The 18793-nt window shown below is 44.1% G+C and overlaps 1 long non-coding RNA gene across 1 annotated transcript in view; it reads right to left on the bottom strand.

Moving 5' to 3' along the window:
• Window positions 1-5134: 5134 nt before the first annotated feature.
• Window positions 5135-18793, bottom strand: part of LOC137570737 (uncharacterized) — a 136814-nt gene continuing 123155 nt past the window's right edge. Inside the window, exon 4 of the long non-coding RNA XR_011031155.1 lies at window positions 5135-5224. This is a non-coding gene — a long non-coding RNA (uncharacterized lncRNA). The remainder of the gene's footprint in view (window positions 5225-18793) is intronic.

Here is an 18793-nt window from a genome sequence, read left to right as displayed (position 1 = left end):
TTTTGGATCATTGTCATGCTGAAATGTCCACTGGTTCCCAAGGCCAAGTTTCTCTACAGACTGCCTAATGTTGTCATTGAAAATCCTCATGTATTGCTTTTTCAATGTTGTTTACTGTTATTGGGTTCCCTGGTCCATTGGCTTAAAGTGAACCAGAGACAAAGCATCCTCAGGTATATCACCATATATATCAGTGGGAACATTAGAGAAAACACCTACCCTGCTCACTTTTATTATTTACTGTTCAGCTTGCTTCTTATCAGCCATGATAAAATCCATGACTGAGCATTCAGTCTGGCTTTGCTCAGGAATCTTTATAGCTGAGTCTGTCTTCTGTGCTGTCTTTTCAAGCCCAAGCCTGCCTGCCCCCTGCTGGCTCTGCTCAGCAATCATTGTAGCTGAGTCATAGAAAAGCCAGACTGAATGCTCAGTCGGGGATTTTATCAGGGCTGATAAGAAGCAAGATGAACAGTAAATAATGAAAGAGCAGGGTAGGTGTTGTCTCTAATGTTCCCACTGATATATATGGTAAAATACATGAGGGTGCTTCGTCTCTGGTTCCATTTAAAAATGCCCCCAAAGCATTAGGTACCCACCACCATATTTAACAGTGGGGATGGTGTTCTTTGGGTTGAAGGCTTTACCTTTTTTACACCAAATGAAGGAAACATCTTTGTGACCAAACAATTTAAGTTTTATTTCAGCTGACCATAACATAGAACACCACAAGTCTTCTTCTTTGTCCAGATGAGCATTTGCAAAGGCAAAGCAAGCTTTTGTGTGCCTTATCTGGAGAAGTGGCAATGGCATCCTCCTTGGTCTGCATCCATTGATCCCAGCAGTGTGCATTGTCCACCTTGAGACATTGCCACCAGCAGCGCCCAGATGCGCCAGGATGACCTTGATGGTGATCCTTGGTTTCTTTTTCATCTCTCTCACTATCCTCCTGACCAGCACAGGTGTCACTTTAGGCTTCCAATCACGTCCTCTTAGATTTTTCACAGTGTAGATAATAATACTTTGCACTGTAACAACTGAAACTTAAACATTTTATAAATGGCCTTGTAGACCTTTTCTGACTTGTGAGCAGCCACAGGTCCTCACTGACCTTCTTTGTCTTAGCTATGACCGTCCACAAACTGCAGAAAGCTGCTGTTTTTAACCTGTTGAGTTTATGAAAACAGCTGTTCCCAATTAATCAGGGTAATTAGGATGATTTAGAACAGCTTGGACTATTTTGGAATTGTATAGAATTTGGTATTTTCACAAAAACTGACAGTTTGTGAAGCGTATGAATAATTTTGAACTGGGCACTTTTTTTTTCCTTCAAATGTAATAATGCCTCTTGTACATCCTCTAATCTTTTGGGAGACACCTATGTCATTTCCTGTCCAAAAAAATCTTGCTGGATGAATATAAGTAACTTTTAAAGGTAACCTTAAAGAGGAACTTCAGCCTAAACAAACATATTGTCATCAAGTTACATTAGTTATGTTAATTACAATAGATAGGTAATATAATCTCTTACTCACCCTGTTTTAAAAGAACAGGCAAATGTTTGTGATTCATGGGGGCTGCCATCTTTGTCATGGGGGCAGCCATCTTTTTGGTTGAAAGGAGGTGACAAGGAGCAGAAGACACAGTTCCAACTGTCCTGTGTCCTGATAACCCCTCCCAACTGCACACGCTAGGCTTCAAATGTCAAATTCAAAATGTAAAAAAAAAAAAATTGCACCAAAGCAGCAGAACGAGAACAACAACATCAGAAATCCCATCATGCTTTGCACAGCATCAGGGGAAAAAAGCGCGGGCAGTTTTCTTCTGTGCAGCTAAAAATGAGACGTGTATAAGAGAAACAAAGTTCTGGTTCTGTGAAACTGTTAAAGAAACACCAAGACTTTTCAGTGCTGCTGAGTAGATTTTTAGTCCGGAGGTTCACTTTAACTGAGAAGGATATGGATTTTTCCTTTTTAAAATGATACTAGTTGCCTAACTCTCCTGATGATCCTGTGTCTTTAATGCTTTCAGCGACAGCCCCTCAAGTATGCAGATCAGGTGCTCTGACTTAAGTCAGGCTACATACATACACACTTGAGATAAGTCTTTGGAAAAGGCAAGATCATAGACCAATTTTACCCCCTTTCATGTAGTATGAGAGCCATACTCTACACAGTCTATTCTATTGAGCTGAACTCCCCATCAGATACAAATCTTTGCAAGATGCTGCACACAAAGATGCTGTACACATTCAACAGATCAGTATCTGAAAAATGCATTCATAGTCTATATCTGCAGATCCTCATAGACACCTTGTTTGACAGACATTCATCTGCAGATCAGACAATCATCTGCAGTCAGATCTGAAGATCCATCCTGGTGAATCTGATCTGCAGATGAATGTCTGTTATGCAAGGTGTGTATGAGGATATGCAGATATCAGACTATGAATGCATTTTGCAGGAACAGATCTTTTGCAGATACTGATCTGTTGCATGTGTACAGCATCTTTGTGTGCAGCATCTTGCAAAGGTTTGGAGGAGTTCAGCTCAATAGAATAAACTGTGTAGAGTATGGCTCTCATACTACATGAAATGGGATAAAATTGGTCTGTGATCTTTCCTTTTCCAAAGACTTTTATCTCAAGTGTGTATGTACCCTCAGACTGGATTAACTCCATGCTTGATTCAGGTCTGTGATTCAGCCACTACTGCAGCCAAATAGATCAGTAGCTTACCCAGGTAACTACTATTGTTTAAAAGGAAATATCCATAATCCTCTGTCTAGGTTCCTTTTTAAATGAGAACTACATTGAGACGGATATGAAGGCTGCCTTATTTATTTCCATTTAAGTAATACCAGTTACCTGGCTTCTCTGCTGATCCTCTGCCTCTAATACTTTCAGCAATATACCCAGAACAAGCATGCAGCAGGTCATGGTTTTTCTGACAATTTTGACAGATGTAAGATTAGTTGCATGCTTGTTTCTGGTGTGATTCAGGCACTTCTTCAGCCAGACAGATCAGCAGGGCTGCCAGGCAACTGGTGTTGCTTAAAAGGAAATAAACATGGCAGCCTCCATATACCTCTCACTACAGTTCTCCTTTAAGTCAAAATTTGCCAGGGGTATGAATAAATATGGGTAGCACTGACACTGTATATCTTTAGACTGAGGCTGTTTTTGAGAAATACATATATGAGCAGAAATGTAGAGTCTGCAAAAAGGTATTTGGGCATTATGTACTTATGAAAATGTGAGCTACCGGTATTTAACTGAAGCAAGTGTTGTTTTCAGGGTTTGGTAGTTTTTATTGTTATCATCTTTGGTGTCACAAATGTAGGTTTATCATGCTTTTAAATGTGATGCTGTACTATATATTCCATGGTATATTTGCTCACTTTCTGTTAAGTGTTCATATAGTGTTTTGACATGATCTTTGCTGAATGCAGCAAGTTTGTTTTTTGTTAGAATAAAAAAAAACAAAAAAAACTGAAAGGTGTGTAATATCTGTAGCATGCACTTTATAGCATGTAATTGACAATTTGTGAGGATATATATATATATATATATATATATATATATATATATATATATATATACATATATATATATATATATATATATATATATATATATATATATTTTGTCGTGAGCCCCACCTACCAGACATTGTGCCCCTCTTGAGCCCCCCCAAAAATCGGAAGCTGGAGCCGCCACTGTATGCAGTATGAGTTTGCATGTTCTATTCCATCCCTGCCATTCTTTTACATATTTGTTTGATCACAGCCTATGCTGTGCCCTGCTGAATTACCTTAAATCAATGTAGCCTCACAGATATCAGAGCAGAGGTAAAGAAAATCTTTTGACCTAAAAGAAAAGAGATAAACCTGATCTAAACCCCTAGCACTAACCCTAAACCAGGCTCGGGGTAAAAATAAAAACATGCTGGGAGCGGTAATCTTGGCTCTGAGTAGCCACCAGGATGTGTATGCAGAGCCTGCACTGCAGTAGGCTTCTGTAACTCACCTCCTTGGGATCTGGACCCTTGCTGCTCATCTTCTTCCGGTCCTCGGAGGCTGACGATCCCTGGGGTGAGATCGCCATTTATCACATGATGACAGATAGCAAACTCACCATACGTGTAAAGTGCCACCCGGAGGACAGGAGGAATAATTGCAGAGCTGGATCCCGGAAAGGTGAGTAAAGTGCAGGGCTGCTGCAGATCAATATGCAGTATGATATTTTCCTGCTTTTAGGGTCTAAAAGCTCATTAAAAGATATGAAAGTATCATACTGCAAAGGAGGTTAATGGCAAACAACTGTAAAGCTAGCCATATACACTTATAGATTTCCACGCAATGTTCCAAAACAATCGATTATTTTCAGAAAGCAATAGATTCAGAATGAATTAATTCTTATCACACACAGCACATCGGTTTTTAATAGATTCCAATTATGAGAATTATGATAATTTAGTATTTATATAGCCCCAACATCTTCCTCAGCGTTGTAAAAAGTATGTTGTCTTGTCACTTAACTGTCCCTCAGAGGGGCTAACAATCTAATTCCTACCATAATCATATGTCTATGTATGTATTGTGTAGTGTATGTATTGTAGTCTAGGGCCAATTTAGGGGGGAGCCAGATAATTTATCTGCATTTTTTTTAGATGTGGGAGGAAACCAGAGTACCGAGAGGAAACCCACGCAGACATGGGGAGAACATACAAACTCCTTGCAGATATTGGCCTGGCTGGGATTCAAACCGGGGACCCAGCGTTGCAAGGTGAGAGCACTAACCACTACACAAACGTGCAACCGCTGCTGCCACTACCAGCCACTACCAACCGCTACAATTTTTGGTCAAAATCATTATGATAGAACAGTTAAATTAATTGATCCCCATCTGATTCAATCAGAGTGATCAAATTTGCAGGGAATCAAATGGGAAAATCGATGTGTGTATGGGCACCTTAAGTCATTGGTATGGGCACCTTAAGTCATTGGACTTTATTTATAATTGTGATTCCTGAGATCAATTGGGATCTTGTCCACTAGCAAACTCCTAAATGCTCTATACTGAGTGGTGCACTTGCATAAAGCAACACTTACGATAGAATACATTTACATGAAACTGTTTACATCAGATATTCAGGTTTATTTAGCAGGAGGAAAGTCTTCTGTAGATGAAACTAACAGCTGAGCAGTTGACATGGCCACGTTCCACCTGTAAAAATACAGCATATTTAGAGATGTTCAGAGAAATAGTGGGACTGCCTTACAGACAATATAATTGTTGTTATGCTATTAAATGAATTCTAATCATTGCACCTGTGTTGCCATCACGTAGAGTGGAAAACATGACATGGTAGATATCCCTGATTGAAAAGCAGAGTGGAAAAATGCTGACCTAATGCAATCATCTTTGTTTCCTGCAGAATACTGTGTGTTATTAGGAATAGCCCCACAAACCATTTATCAGTTTTATTGAATGTCATCTACACACTTTCAGTAAAAGCTGTAGAAGACAGCTTCAGTTGTTACTTTATACTCAGCAGAGATACATATAATGACAAATTAAATTGGATTGTTATTAAGAGACTGTTGCCTTGAAATGATTTCCCTTGTTGTATGATAAAGTCTGTTCAGATTACTGAGTGCTTTTAGCAATATAAATGTGCGCTTTTAAAGGTCCACTGGGGATTATTTATTACACCATAGCTCTTTCTAGATTTAACCGACAAGAATGTGCCAGATTTATAAATGAGAATTCAGACGATTGTGCTTGTGTATGGCATTTAATGTGGAAACATAAACAAACACATTATGTGTAGACAAAGGGCAGATAGGGATACTAAGATGAAGTGGAAAGAGACCTTGCGTAACTTAAAATGGATATTTAAATGCTTTGTTTACTGGGTGTTATAGATCAACAGTAATGTTCCTGACGCGAGTCCAAATAGGGCTACTTGCATTATGTACACAAGATGTGATTTGCTCCAATTATGCGCCTTACAACCATTATGTTTCTTGTGTAAACGCCAGTAATATTGACATGCACTCTGGGGACACAAACATTTTACCAGAGGTCCATGAATCAGGCCCATTGTAACTGCAATGTGACCATGTCCCACAGTTCCAGGATCTCTAAGACATTCCAGAATTTGTGTAGCAGCGGTGGCTCCAGAAAATGTACTGTATTAAGCACTTAAGCCCTGAGTGTATTTTTACCTTATGGACCAGAGCAATTTTCACATTTCAGCGCTCCTCCCAATCATTTGCCAATAACATTACCACTACTTATCACAACAAAATGATCTGTATCTTGTTTTTTCTGCCACTAACTAGACTTTCTTTGGGTGGTACCTTTTGCTAAGAATTATTTTTTTCTAATGCATTTTAATGGGAATATTAAGAAAAAAATTTAAAAAAATCATTATTTCTCAGTTTTCAGCCATTACAGTTTTAAAATAATACATGCTTCCATAATTAAAACCCACGTATTTTATTTGCCCATTTGTCCTGGTTATTACACCATTTAAATTATCTTGCTATCACAATGTATGGCGCCAATATTTTATTTGGAAATAAAGGTGCAGGTTTTCATTTTTGCGTCTGTCACTATTTACAAGCCCATAATTTAAAAAAATAACAGTAATATACCCTTCTGACATACATGTAAAACAAGTTCAGTCCCTAAGGTAAGTATTTTTGTTGTTTTGTTTGTTTTACTTTATTTTATAATTTTTTCTAAATGCAAAAGTTTTATTTGGGCATTTATGGGAGAGAGTGGGAGGTAAGGGGTTAATTTTAAATTATGTGCAGGTCTCTTTATTAAAGTAAATGATTGTAGGTGTAATTTTACTTTTTGGCCACAAGATGTCCTCAGTTATTAGCTTCCTGCGCATGCTTTTAGTACACAAACAGGAACTAATGCGTGTAAGTGTAAGTTACAGTGTTTACAAATGACCGCAGGCATCTAATTGATGTGCGATCATGGACACGGGGAACTAGAAAAATGTATGGGAACTGCATTCCCATTCATTGATCTCCGGGCTAACATGTAGCAGTAAGAACTAGTGTGTGAGCACGTGAGAGCACGCACAGCGGCGATTGTAGCAGAGTTACGAATATCTACTCCCCTGAGGCTTAGATGAAGTTTTTTAGGGGAGTAGATATACTGTACTGTAAACATTAAGTCATTAAACCTTTGCTGGTTCTGTTGCTGTTTAGTCAATCGAACAGCTGCTGTACCTTATTTATTGAGCTCAGAAGAACTTTACGTTGTGTTCTTACCACTAGCCTAGAACCAGTACCTCATTTTGTGAGCAACTTATTCAGCATAGTATTTATTTATAACAATTATATTCATGAAAGACACTTGGCACTTTGATTTGGCACATGTTTTGCTCCTCATATATTACTCTTAGAACACCTGACTCTAATTCTGATTTTATTCCCATAAAAGTTAGGATCAGCTGGAATTTAATGTATATACCACTTTGTAGACTTTATTTTTATTTATATTGTTTTTTGTTTTTTACTTTTTAGTTTTTAAACTTTTGCTGTATGGAGTAATATAAAATAATGACATTGGAGAAAGAAGATGAAAGTAGGCTCTGCAATCAACTGGATTTATTCATAGAATGCTGATGCATTAACATAAAATTCAGTAGTACGAGCCTTGTGCGTCAGTACAAAAGTAGGTGCACACACTGGTCCTGGTGGGTAGTCAGTGGGATGGTGGGTGCAGGGCACAAGTAGCCTGTTGGCCGTTTTGCGGTGACAGAGCTTCTACGGAGGCTACTTGTCCCTTGCACCCACCAACACACTTACTGCCCACCAGGCCCTTCCTCCATAGAAGCGCTATACTCGCGAAATGGCCATCAGCCTACTTGTGCCCACCACCCCTCTGACTGCCCACCAGGACCGGGATGTGCACCCACTTTTGTATTGCCGCACAAGGCTCGTACTACTGAATAATATGCTGGTGCAGCACAATTCTGTGAATTGATCCAGTTGATTGCAGTGCTGACTTCTTCTTTCTCCAATGTCGACATTATATCTTTTTGGTCAGAGCATGCATGACATGGATCCTTAAAGAGACTCCGTAACAAAAATTGCATCCTGTTTTTTATCATCCTTCAAGTTCCAAAAGCTATTCTAATGTGTTCTGGCTTACTGCAGCACTTTGTACTATCACAGTCTCTGTAATAAATCAACTTATCTCTCTCTTGTCAGACTTGTCAGCCTGTGTCTGGAAGGCTGCCAAGTTCTTCAGTGTTGTGGTTCTGCTATGATCTCCCCCTTCCAGGCCCCTCTATGCACACTGCCTGTGTGTTATTTAGATTAGAGCAGCTTCTCTCTTCTCTCTTATCTTTTACAAGCTGGATAAATCGTCCTCTGAGCTGGCTGGGCTTTCACATAGTGAGGAATTACAGACAAGGGCAAAGCTGTTTGCAGGAAGAAAAGAGCAGCCTGAAACTTCAGTGCATGAGAGATGCAGGGGAAAGAAACACACAAATGATCTCTTGAGATTCAAAAGGAAGGCTGTATACAGCCTGCTTGTGTATGGATGTATTTTCTATGTGTGGACATACTGTACATCAACCTACTTCCTGTTTTGGTGGCCATTTTGTTTGTTTATAAACAAGCTTTTTAAAACTGTTTTTAACCACTTTTAATGCGGCGGGGAGTGGCGAAATTGTGACAGAGGGTAATAGGAGATGTCCCCTAACGCACTGGTATGTTTACTTTTGTGTGATTTTAACAATACAGATTCTCTTTAAGTGAGCCTGACGATCTTAGAAGGTCCAGTTTCAGCCCTCCACATCATGCTGCAGTGCCAACACTCTGCTCTAACCATTTCCGTAATATAAAATAAGTTTAATTTCATTTGTGTGCAAACCATCTTGTTATACATATAAAGTGAAAAAAAGTATTTCAATGTTCCTCCAACTTGAGCTTAACAACAGCAATAATAAGAAAAAATTTATATAGCGCTTTTCTCCTTGGGGACTCAAAGTGACCCTGCGTTCTGCAGTCTCAAAGGCTTAAGAAAATAGGTGGGTTTTTAGCCTTTTCTTAAAGCTGCCAGAGAAGGAGTCTCTCGTTCTGATTGTGGAAGTGAGTTCTATAGGTCAGGGGCTGCATGGGAAAAGGCCCGTGCACCAAATGTTTTTGAGTGGATCCTGGGACTAACCAAAAGACAGAATTCTTGTTCTTTGTTTATGCAGGAAAAGCTGTCATATGTATATGTTTTAGTTCATTACAAGCTTGAGTGTGCTATGCAAAATTTCAGTGTAAACCGTGAAGTTGGGATACTTATTTAAAATTTTGCTCTAGGACTTTCCAGTATATGGAAGCCTGTAATCCAGACAGTAAAACTTTCAAAACATTGTTTTAATTACAGAAGCTATAACATTTTGTGTACATTAGACATTCAGACTTCTAATTGAAATGCCAAGGTTATAGATAAGCGTATTGTGAGAAGACTGAAATAAGTTTAATATATATTGGTGAGAAATGTCAGATTATGCAAGTAATATATCACAAATATATTATTTATAATCAAGAAGTTCCTTAAAAAGAAATAAATAATGATTGTTAAAGCCTATAATTAAACATGTATTAATTTATAACTTAACATATGTTTTAATGTTGGATTCTGTAAGTAAAAAAGCTTGAAACACATTTTTGTTTTACTGTTAGAAGAAAATGATTTTTTTTTGTTTCTAAGAGAGATTGTTTATAATTTCAAAAAAGACAATACAAGGACAAAGCACAATTTGGGATTCAGACAATAAGGGGTTTACCTATTATTTAAAAAGGATTGAATGATGAAACTTTCAGGTGGAAATTTATTAAAGAATTTATTTGTTCATAAAAAAGACAAATATATAGAAAATGGATTTCTATTATTGAGTTATACTATGGAATTATATCTTATATGGTTTATTGTTTTAAGAATAATTATATAATCGGATTTATATTTAAATTAGTATATTGGTTGTAGCCCTGTATACTTCAATAAGCAAAGATGGCTGATGGTGTTTGGAAAAAGACAGACACATTCCAAACTAATTATTGGTGAGACAATTTATCAGAAGTTTGTTATGAAAGATAAATAAAATGAAGATTGTATATATTTTAAGGCCCATACACACGGCGGATCGCTCAAGACCAGTCTGATCAGCTGAACGACGGACTGTACACACGCCCGATTTTACATCGGGACGACTGAACGACGGGACATCCAAACGACGGATCGTTTAAAAAAATCCGACATGTGTATGGGCCTCTAGTGTCTGGGGCAATTAAGTTAGTCAAACAGGTCAGACACAGACAAGAAGTCTACCAGCATCAACGTGCTAATTAATAGATGCCAATTCATTCCAAAAGACCTCAAACAGGACTGATAAGCAAATATCAGTATTTGTTAATATGCCAGACTATGCAAAATCCCACTGACACGTTAAATATGGAATTTGTAAATAAAATAAATGAAATGTAAGAAATTCAAAATAACATAAATGATTAATGCATGGAAATTTCAGGCAGTCAGAGCCATAGATTAAAGCCAATGGGAATCAAATAAATAAAAAAACAAAAAAACACATGGACGTGTTCAAAATGATCATGGCATTTACCTCATTGTACTTTCGCCGCTCCCCTGCCCCTGGATCCATTTATTTTTCCCCAGCACAGATGCCCATGTTATCCAAGATGGCTGCTGACCTTTGCCTTTCTCTTCCAGGTCAGCAGCCTCTTCCTTTTTGTTAGCGCTGGTAAAGTCGCGCGAGAAGTTGCATGCGGCCATGAAATGCTGCATAGTTCTAACATAACTTTTCCCCCGAGCTCATACCTTTTCCCCGAGTAGAACTATGCATCCTGTACACTGCTGACAGCGCTGTCTGTGTTGTGCAGCTTCAGTATGCTCGCTCTGTCAGTGAGACAGCTTCAGTATGCTCGCTCTGTCGCGTCATTGGGAGGCCAGCTCAGAGGGGCGGGGAAAGGGGAGGTTGATGGGCATGCATGACGGAGGAGAGGCAGAGCAATGGAAATAAGCTCTGCCTCCTCCCAACAGGATTATATTTGACCAAACTGGTCAAATATGTATAAATGAGTTTTCGGGTGCCAGGCTGCAGTAATTTATATGAAAAGGAGACTAAGGAGCACAGGAGAGAAATAGGTAGTGGATAAGCTATTGAAAACAACAACAACAAAAAGGTTCCCATTCACTTTAAAGAGAATCTCCAACCTAGAATTGAACTTTATCCCAATCAGTAGCTGATACCCCCTTTTACATGAGAAATATAATGATTTTCACAAACAGACCATCAGGGGGCGCTGTATGACTGATTTTGTGCTGAAACTCCTCCCACAAGAAGCTCTGAGTACCGCGGTACTCTGGGCAAACTGCCACAATGTAACAATGTTCACAGACAGGAATTAGCTGTTTACAGCTGTCTCTAACAGCCAAAAGAGCTAGGAGCAGCTACATAACCTGCCCACAGTAAAATGTCACCATGTAATAAATGTCAGAATGTAAATCGGGGAGAGGAAAGATTTTACAATGAGCAAACACTGACTAAATCATTTATACATAATTATGGTAAAAAATGAAGCACTTTTTTTACTACATTATTTTCACTGGAGTTCCTCTTTAAAGGGAAGGTCCAAGCAAAATAAAAAAAATGAGTTTCACTTACCTGGGGCTTCTACCAGCCCCATGCAGCCATCCTGTGCCCTCGTAGTCACTCACTGCTGCTCCAGTCCCCCGCTGGCAGCTTGCCGACCTCGGAGGTCGGCGGGACGCATTGCGTACATTTTTACGCATTCCCGCTAATGCAGGAACATTAACACATACATTTTTACGCATTACTGGTTCAATGCGTAAAATTGTACGCATTAAACCAGTAATGCGTAAAAATGTAGGTGTTAATGTTCCTGCATTAGCGGGAATGCGTAAAAATGTACGCAATGCGTCCCGCCGACCTCCGAGGTCGGCAAGCTGCCAGCGGGGGACTGGAGCAGCAGTGAGTGACTACAAGGGCACAGGATGGCTGCATGGGGCTGGTAGAAGCCCCAGGTAAGTGAAACTAATTTTTTTATTTTGCTTGAACCTTCCCTTTAAGGGAAATTCCAAATTACAGCCATATTGGATGAACTGGGTATAAGAGTTCTATTCTAGACTGACTGAAAATCTTCTGAGAAGTCACACACACAAGCTGAAGCTCTTCTGAAACCTTTGGGTTTAGGTCTAGATGATGAAGAGATAAGAGAGAAGGGGTAATATGTTTAATGTTCTGGTGATTTACTATATTAATTTTTAAGCATTAAGTTCTGTTAAGATGTTAGCAAGAAGATCTGTTGCATGTTCTTTTTCTGTTATTTTATTCAAGAAGATTACTGAGTTCTGGCACAGCTACTAGTAAAGCTGAAACTATTTTTGATCTAAATTCTACATATTTCAAATGCTATAACTCGTTTTGAATTTACTAAGAAGATTAATGTTTGCTTGACTATAAGGGCCTGATTCAATGGACTGTTGTTAGAGGGAGATGCTACTTGGAACTGTTCATATTTTTGTATACATGCTGTATGATATGAAAGTACTTTTTTTTATATAAAATCAAATACTGAGTGCTCTGATTTGTTTAAAGGTATACCGTCAATCTATAATCACTGTTAAAGATGGTTCAGACCAGTGGTGCTCAGCAGAGCTCGAATATTCGAGTAGCTCGAATATTCGAGCTCTTTTCCAGCTATTCGAGCTCGGTATTCGAGCTCCGAATAGCTGCGGCTATTCGAATGGGCTATTCGAGTAAACGCGAATAGCCCATTCACTATTCGAGCTATTCGAGCAAACGGCGCTATTCGAGCTCGAATACCGAGCTCGAATAGCGTCATAGCCCAGATTGATGTCCTTAGAGCCAATCAGAGGGCTCCCAGGCCCTCTGACGGCAGCCAATCACAGAGGGGGACCCTGGCCAGCCCCTACCCTATAAATAGCGGCCGCCATGTTCCGTTTCTCCGTCCTTGCCTGAGACTTGCATAGAGAGAGAGTTGCTCCTTTGTGCTTTGGCTTAGCAAGAGCTTTATTGTGGTCATTTACCTAGCGTTTTTGCTCACATACACCTCCTATACACACCTATATTGTTGTTAGTTAGATAGACATTGTATTTTAGTTAGTAGCTTTTGTGTTACATAGAGACAGGCCAGCTGCTGCAGGCTTACAGCTTTAGGCCTCAGGGCCTGCCTGTGTGGGCAGCTGTCCTCCTGTCCTCTGTTAGTTTATTTCTCATTAGTATTAGACAGTATTAGACAGTATTAGTATTAGATAGTATTAGACAGTATTTCTGCTGTCCCTTTACTACTTAGTGATTGTTATATACTACTGTAACTGTACTAGGACACTCACTGTCACTGTTCATACTAGGCTACTAGCTCGGACTCCTGCGTGTGTGTGTGCACTCACTGTCTGTGTACTGTACACACACTCTATTTCCTTCTGATTACTGATTGATTATTGTAAATTCTACTTCCTGACAGTTACTACTTACTTACTGTAGTAGGGACACTCACTCAGTCACTGTTCATAGGCCAGCTCCTGCGCGTGTTTGCGCGTGCGTGCACTCACTGTCTGTAGTGTACACACACTCTATTTCCTTGTGATTACTACTGATAGTGATTATTGTAACTGCTGCTAGTTGTACTTCCTGACTGTTACTACTTACTTACTGTACTAGGGACACTCACTCACTCTCTGTTCATAGGCCAGCTCCTGCGCGTGTTTGCGCGTGCGTGCACTCACTGTCTGTAGTGTACACACACTCTATTTCCTTGTGATTACTACTGATAGTGATTATTGTAACTGCTGCTAGTTGTACTTCCTGACTGTTACTACTTACTTACTGTACTAGGGACACTCACTCAGTCACTGTTCATAGGCCAGCTCCTGCGCGTGTTTGCGCGTGCGTGCACTCACTGTCTGTAGTGTACACACACTCTATTTCCTTGTGATTACTACTGATAGTGATTATTGTAACTGCTGCTAGTTGTACTTCCTGACTGTTACTACTTACTTACTGTACTAGGGACACTCACTCACTCACTCTCTGTTCATAGGCCAGCTCCTGCGCGTGTTTGCGCGTGCGTGCACTCACTGTCTGTAGTGTACACACACTCTATTTCCGTGTGATTACTACTGATAGTGATTATTGTAACTGCTGCTAGTTGTACTTCCTGACTGTTACTACTTACTTACTGTACTAGCGAGTCGGGACACTCACTCAGTCACCTCACCCACCAACCCACTCCATTAAAGTACCCCACTTTTCTCCCGCCCTTTTCAAAAACTTTTGTCTTTACGCCCAAAACATCGAAGATGTCTGGAAGTGGCAGCCAGCGCGGTTTGGGCAAGGGGAAGGGCAGCAAGGGAATCAGGAGGAGAGGGAGCAGCATTGTGGCAGGCCGCGGCCGCGCCACCATGCACAGTTCCGCAGCAGCAGCAGCAGCGTCAGTGGCTAACATTCCTCCCATAGCCACTGGCCGTGGACGCCTTGGGCGCCGCCCAGCAGGAGCATCTGCAACTCACGCTGCAGAGACACAGCAGCAGCAGTGTGTAGCACCTGCTCCTATTTTCCTCCAGCCTGGTCGGAAACGTCCCATTGAGGAAAAGGATGCATCCACTGTGGTGCAACTGATGACGGAGGATGAGCAGCCCGCCATCAGCTCTGCATCCGAGGCCTCCACCCTCACCACCACCACCACCCCTGTTCGCAGCAGCCGCCCAGCAGGGTCTGGGGAGGAGGCCAGTTCACCGTCACAAGTTGGCGACCTGTCACTCAGCAGTATTTTTACCCCAGGCACCATCAGGGTATTGTCTGCTGTTGTTGGCGATTTGGAGGAGGAGATGCTGATGGGCACTTTGGGGGATGAGGGATTGGACAGCAAGACTGTGGCGACAGTCAAGCAGCCCATCCATGCATCAGGAGAGGAGTTTGGGGGGTCATCATCCCAGCAGGACATGTTTCAGGAGGGGGAGGATGATGATGACCCGGTGACAGACAGAGACTGGGTGCCACCACCTCCAGGGGATGTCGTCCTCAACAGCTCTGAGGAGGAGGAGGAGGATGCGCTTGTGGGCCTTGCAAGGAGGCGCATCATTGCAAGCATTGGCAGCAGTAGGCAGGTCCCACAGCCTGCTGGTGTCTCAGGCTCAGCAGCAGCAGCAGCAGCATCTGCCAGTACCACCACCAGCCGCACCCAAGCCCCCCCCCCCAACCACCACAGGGAGACAGGCAGCAGCGCTTCCATGCCGTAGGGGGATGTTTCTGTCACCAATCTGGCGATATTTCACCATGCCCACTGTGTACAGCAAGTACGCCACTTGCAACCACTGTCAGCGGAAGTTGAGCAGAGGTGCAGACCCCTTAAAGTTCAGCACCAGCTCGCTCATCAACCACCTTGCTGCGAAACATTTCCACCAGCATGAGGAGTTCCAGAGGCTGAAGGCATCTGGTGCTGGCAGTGGCACCACACCCATCACTGCACAGCAGGGCCGGGCCGAGGCATAGGCTGGAGAGGCTCCAGCCTCAGGGCGCAGTGTAGGAGGGGGCGCAGAATTCATTCAGCTGTCATTCTAATTGTGTTTGAAGCAGAAAAAAATAAGAAAAGGAAATACATGGAAGTGACTACAAGCCAGATAACTAGATATTAAGGTGTTGGGGAGGTTGTGGGCCCTGTGGCGCCTCTTAGTCTAATAGCAATCAGTGTGTGACGGCTGGGGTGGGAGGGATGGAGGGGCGCACTTTGGTGTCTCAGCCTTGGGTGCTGGAGGACCTTGTCCCGGCTCTGCTGCACAGCCTTCAGCAGCAGCAGCAACAGCAGCCACCCGCCCTCCTGCTCCTCCAGCAGCACCAGCAGGAGTGCGGAAACGCACTGCTCCTCCCCCCTCTGCAACTCCTGCCGCCGACACTGAGGCCTGTTCTGGCAGCCAGTCCTCAGTGGCCTCCTCCGCTGTGTCTGCTGATTCCCGTGCCAGCAAAAGGCCACGCCAGAGCCTTTTGAGCGAGTCCTTCCAGGGGGTGGTTAGGGCTCTGCCTCCCAGCAGCCGTCGCGTGCGGCAGCTGAACGGCTTGCTGGCACGGGCCATGTGCTCCCAACTCCTGCCGTACACGCTCGTGCAGGAGGGGAGCGACATTCGTGCGCTGCTTGCTTGCGCAGCCCCAGACTGGCAGCTCCCCAGCAGACACTTCTTTGCCCGCAAGGCCATTCCTGCACTGCACCGCTTTGTGATGGCCAATGTGGAGCGAGGGCTGGAGCACGCGGTTGGTGAAAGGGTCCACGTCACCATGGACTCCTGGAGCAGCCGCTTCGGGACAGGCCGCTACCTGTCCTTCACTGTCCACTGGGTCAGCTTGGTGGAAGGGGGTGAGGATGGGAGAGCAGCAGCGGGCACAGCAGCAGCAGCAACACAGTGGGTGGTGCCACCCCGCAGGGTCAGGGGAACTGCAGCAGGTTCCTCCGATCCTCTGCCATCCTCCGGCACACCTGGCCAAACCCCCCGCCTCAGCAGCAGCGTGAAGGCCCGCCACTGCCAAGCGCTGCTGCACTTGGTCAGCCTTGGGAAGACCAAGCTGACGGCAACCCATGTGTTGGCCAAAATCCAGGAGCAGGAGAGGATTTGGCTGACCCCCAGAGGCCTCAGAGTCGGAGAGGTGGTGGCCGACAATGGGGCCAATCTGGTTGCCGCAATAGACAGGGGAAACCTGACCCACATCCCCTGTCTTGCCCACGTGCTGAACCTGGTGGTGCAGAAGTTCTTGCGCACCTACCAGGGGATGGGCGAACTGCTGGAAACGACAAGGAACGTTGTGCGTCACTTCCGGCGCTCGGCTGCAGCCTGTGCGAGCCTGGAAGACGTGCAAAAGGAGCTGGATCTGCCACGCCATCGGCTGATCCTTGACGTTCCGACTCGCTGGAACTCCACCCTGGCGATGTTGGAGCGTCTGGTTGAACAGAAGCGCGCTGTCAAACAGTACCTTGCCCTGGCCACTGTTTCCGCCGCTCAGAGAAGGGACAAGACCAGCAACATCCCGTCCATCGTCCCCGATGATGACTGGAGGCACATGCAGCAGGTGTGCTTAGTGCTGGCTCCCTTTCTGCAGGCCACTAACATGGTGAGCAGGGACCATGCTATGGTCTGCGAGTGGGTGCCCCTGGTTTGTCTGCTGAACAGGGCCCTCGATGCTTTGCTGGAACAGGGAGCGGCAGCCTTGGACCAGCAGGAGCGGCAAGCAGCTGCACAGTCCATCTCTGAGGGGGAGGAGGAGGAGGACTTGGTGGAGGTCCCTGACCTTGCTGCTGATGAGGGGGAGCAGCACAGTGCAGCTGAGTTGGTGCGGGGGTGGAGAGAGGATGAGGCTGACGAGGCAGACGAGGAGGATGAGGACAGCAGCACTGCCGTCGATGTGCCAGCAGACGTGGCCCGCCTCTTCCCAATGGCAGCGCACATGCTGACGTGCCTGCGCAGAGACCCCAGGGTGATCCAGATGAAGCAGAGGGAAGACATCTGGATCAGCATGATGTTGGACCCACGCCTCAAGGGGAAGTTGAGCCAGTTCCTGCCGCCTGCAGGAGGAGACCCAGTGCAACAAATAAGGAGCTTGCAGCAGGCCCTTGTTGAGCGCTTGGAGGAAGCCTTCCCCCAGCCTTCCACCCCCACTGTCCAGCAGCCAGCACAGAGGCAGCAGCAGGTGCCTGCATCCAGCAGCAAGCACCCCACAGACCTGCTGTCTCTCAGCCACGAGCTCTACAGGACTGTAGAGGCTCCGGCAGCAGTGACTAGAGAGGAGGTGCATGCAGCAGCATCCTCCACCGGTCACAGCCAGCGCCTGACCCGCATGGTGGCTGACTACATGGGGTCCTACAGCGGGCTTGACAGCGATGCCCCTGTTGATCCCATGGAGTATTGGGTCAAGCGCCTGGAGATCTGGAGCGAGCTGGTGCAGTACGCCCTGGAAGTGCTGTCCTGCCCCCCTTCCAGCGTGCTGTCCGAGCGCTGCTTCAGTGCAGCTGGTGGTGTGGTCACCGAGAAACGCTCACGTCTGTCTCACAAGTCTGTGGACAGACTGACGTTTCTCAAGATGAACCAGGCGTGGGTGGAAGGCGAGTTCCTGGCCCCTGTTGTCGGCGAGAGGGGGACATGAACTGGCTAAGAACCATCGTTAATGTGCCTTACCACCCTTTACCACCTCCTGGCTCCTGCTCACTAAGCCAGCCTGGTTCACTTTGACTATTACGTCGCCTGCAGCCACACATTTTACACCTACAGTGGGCTGCTGTGTACTGCCCTTCTGCTGTCTGTCTGTGTTTCCCACTGCCAGGGTACACAGATTTACCTTCTGCTGCCACTCTGCCACCAGCTATTACGTCAAACAATAGCTATATATCTGTGTAATTTGTTTTACAAACAAAACCAAAAAACCAAAAAAAAAAAAAAAAAGGTTTAATTTTTCTGAGGTGCCCGGGTTGAAAACTGTGTTGTCCCAGTTGTGTATTGGACACGATGTGGGCTGCACGACCGCTGTCTGGGACCTCCTGTTGTGTTCATTTACGGCCTGGTATCACCACTAGGTACCAGGGCTATTATGTCACGCTGCCTGCCTGCTGCCACACTCACACTACTCCTCCATTCCTCCTGCTGATGCTGCTGTCTGTGTTTCCCACTGCCAGGGTACACAGAATTACCTTCTGCTGCCAGTCTGCCACCAGCTATTACATCAAACAA

Source organism: Hyperolius riggenbachi, chromosome 4, assembly GCF_040937935.1.
Source record: "Hyperolius riggenbachi isolate aHypRig1 chromosome 4, aHypRig1.pri, whole genome shotgun sequence".
Classification (NCBI taxonomy): Eukaryota; Metazoa; Chordata; class Amphibia; order Anura; family Hyperoliidae; genus Hyperolius; species Hyperolius riggenbachi.
This window is presented reverse-complemented; position numbering and strand designations above follow the sequence as displayed.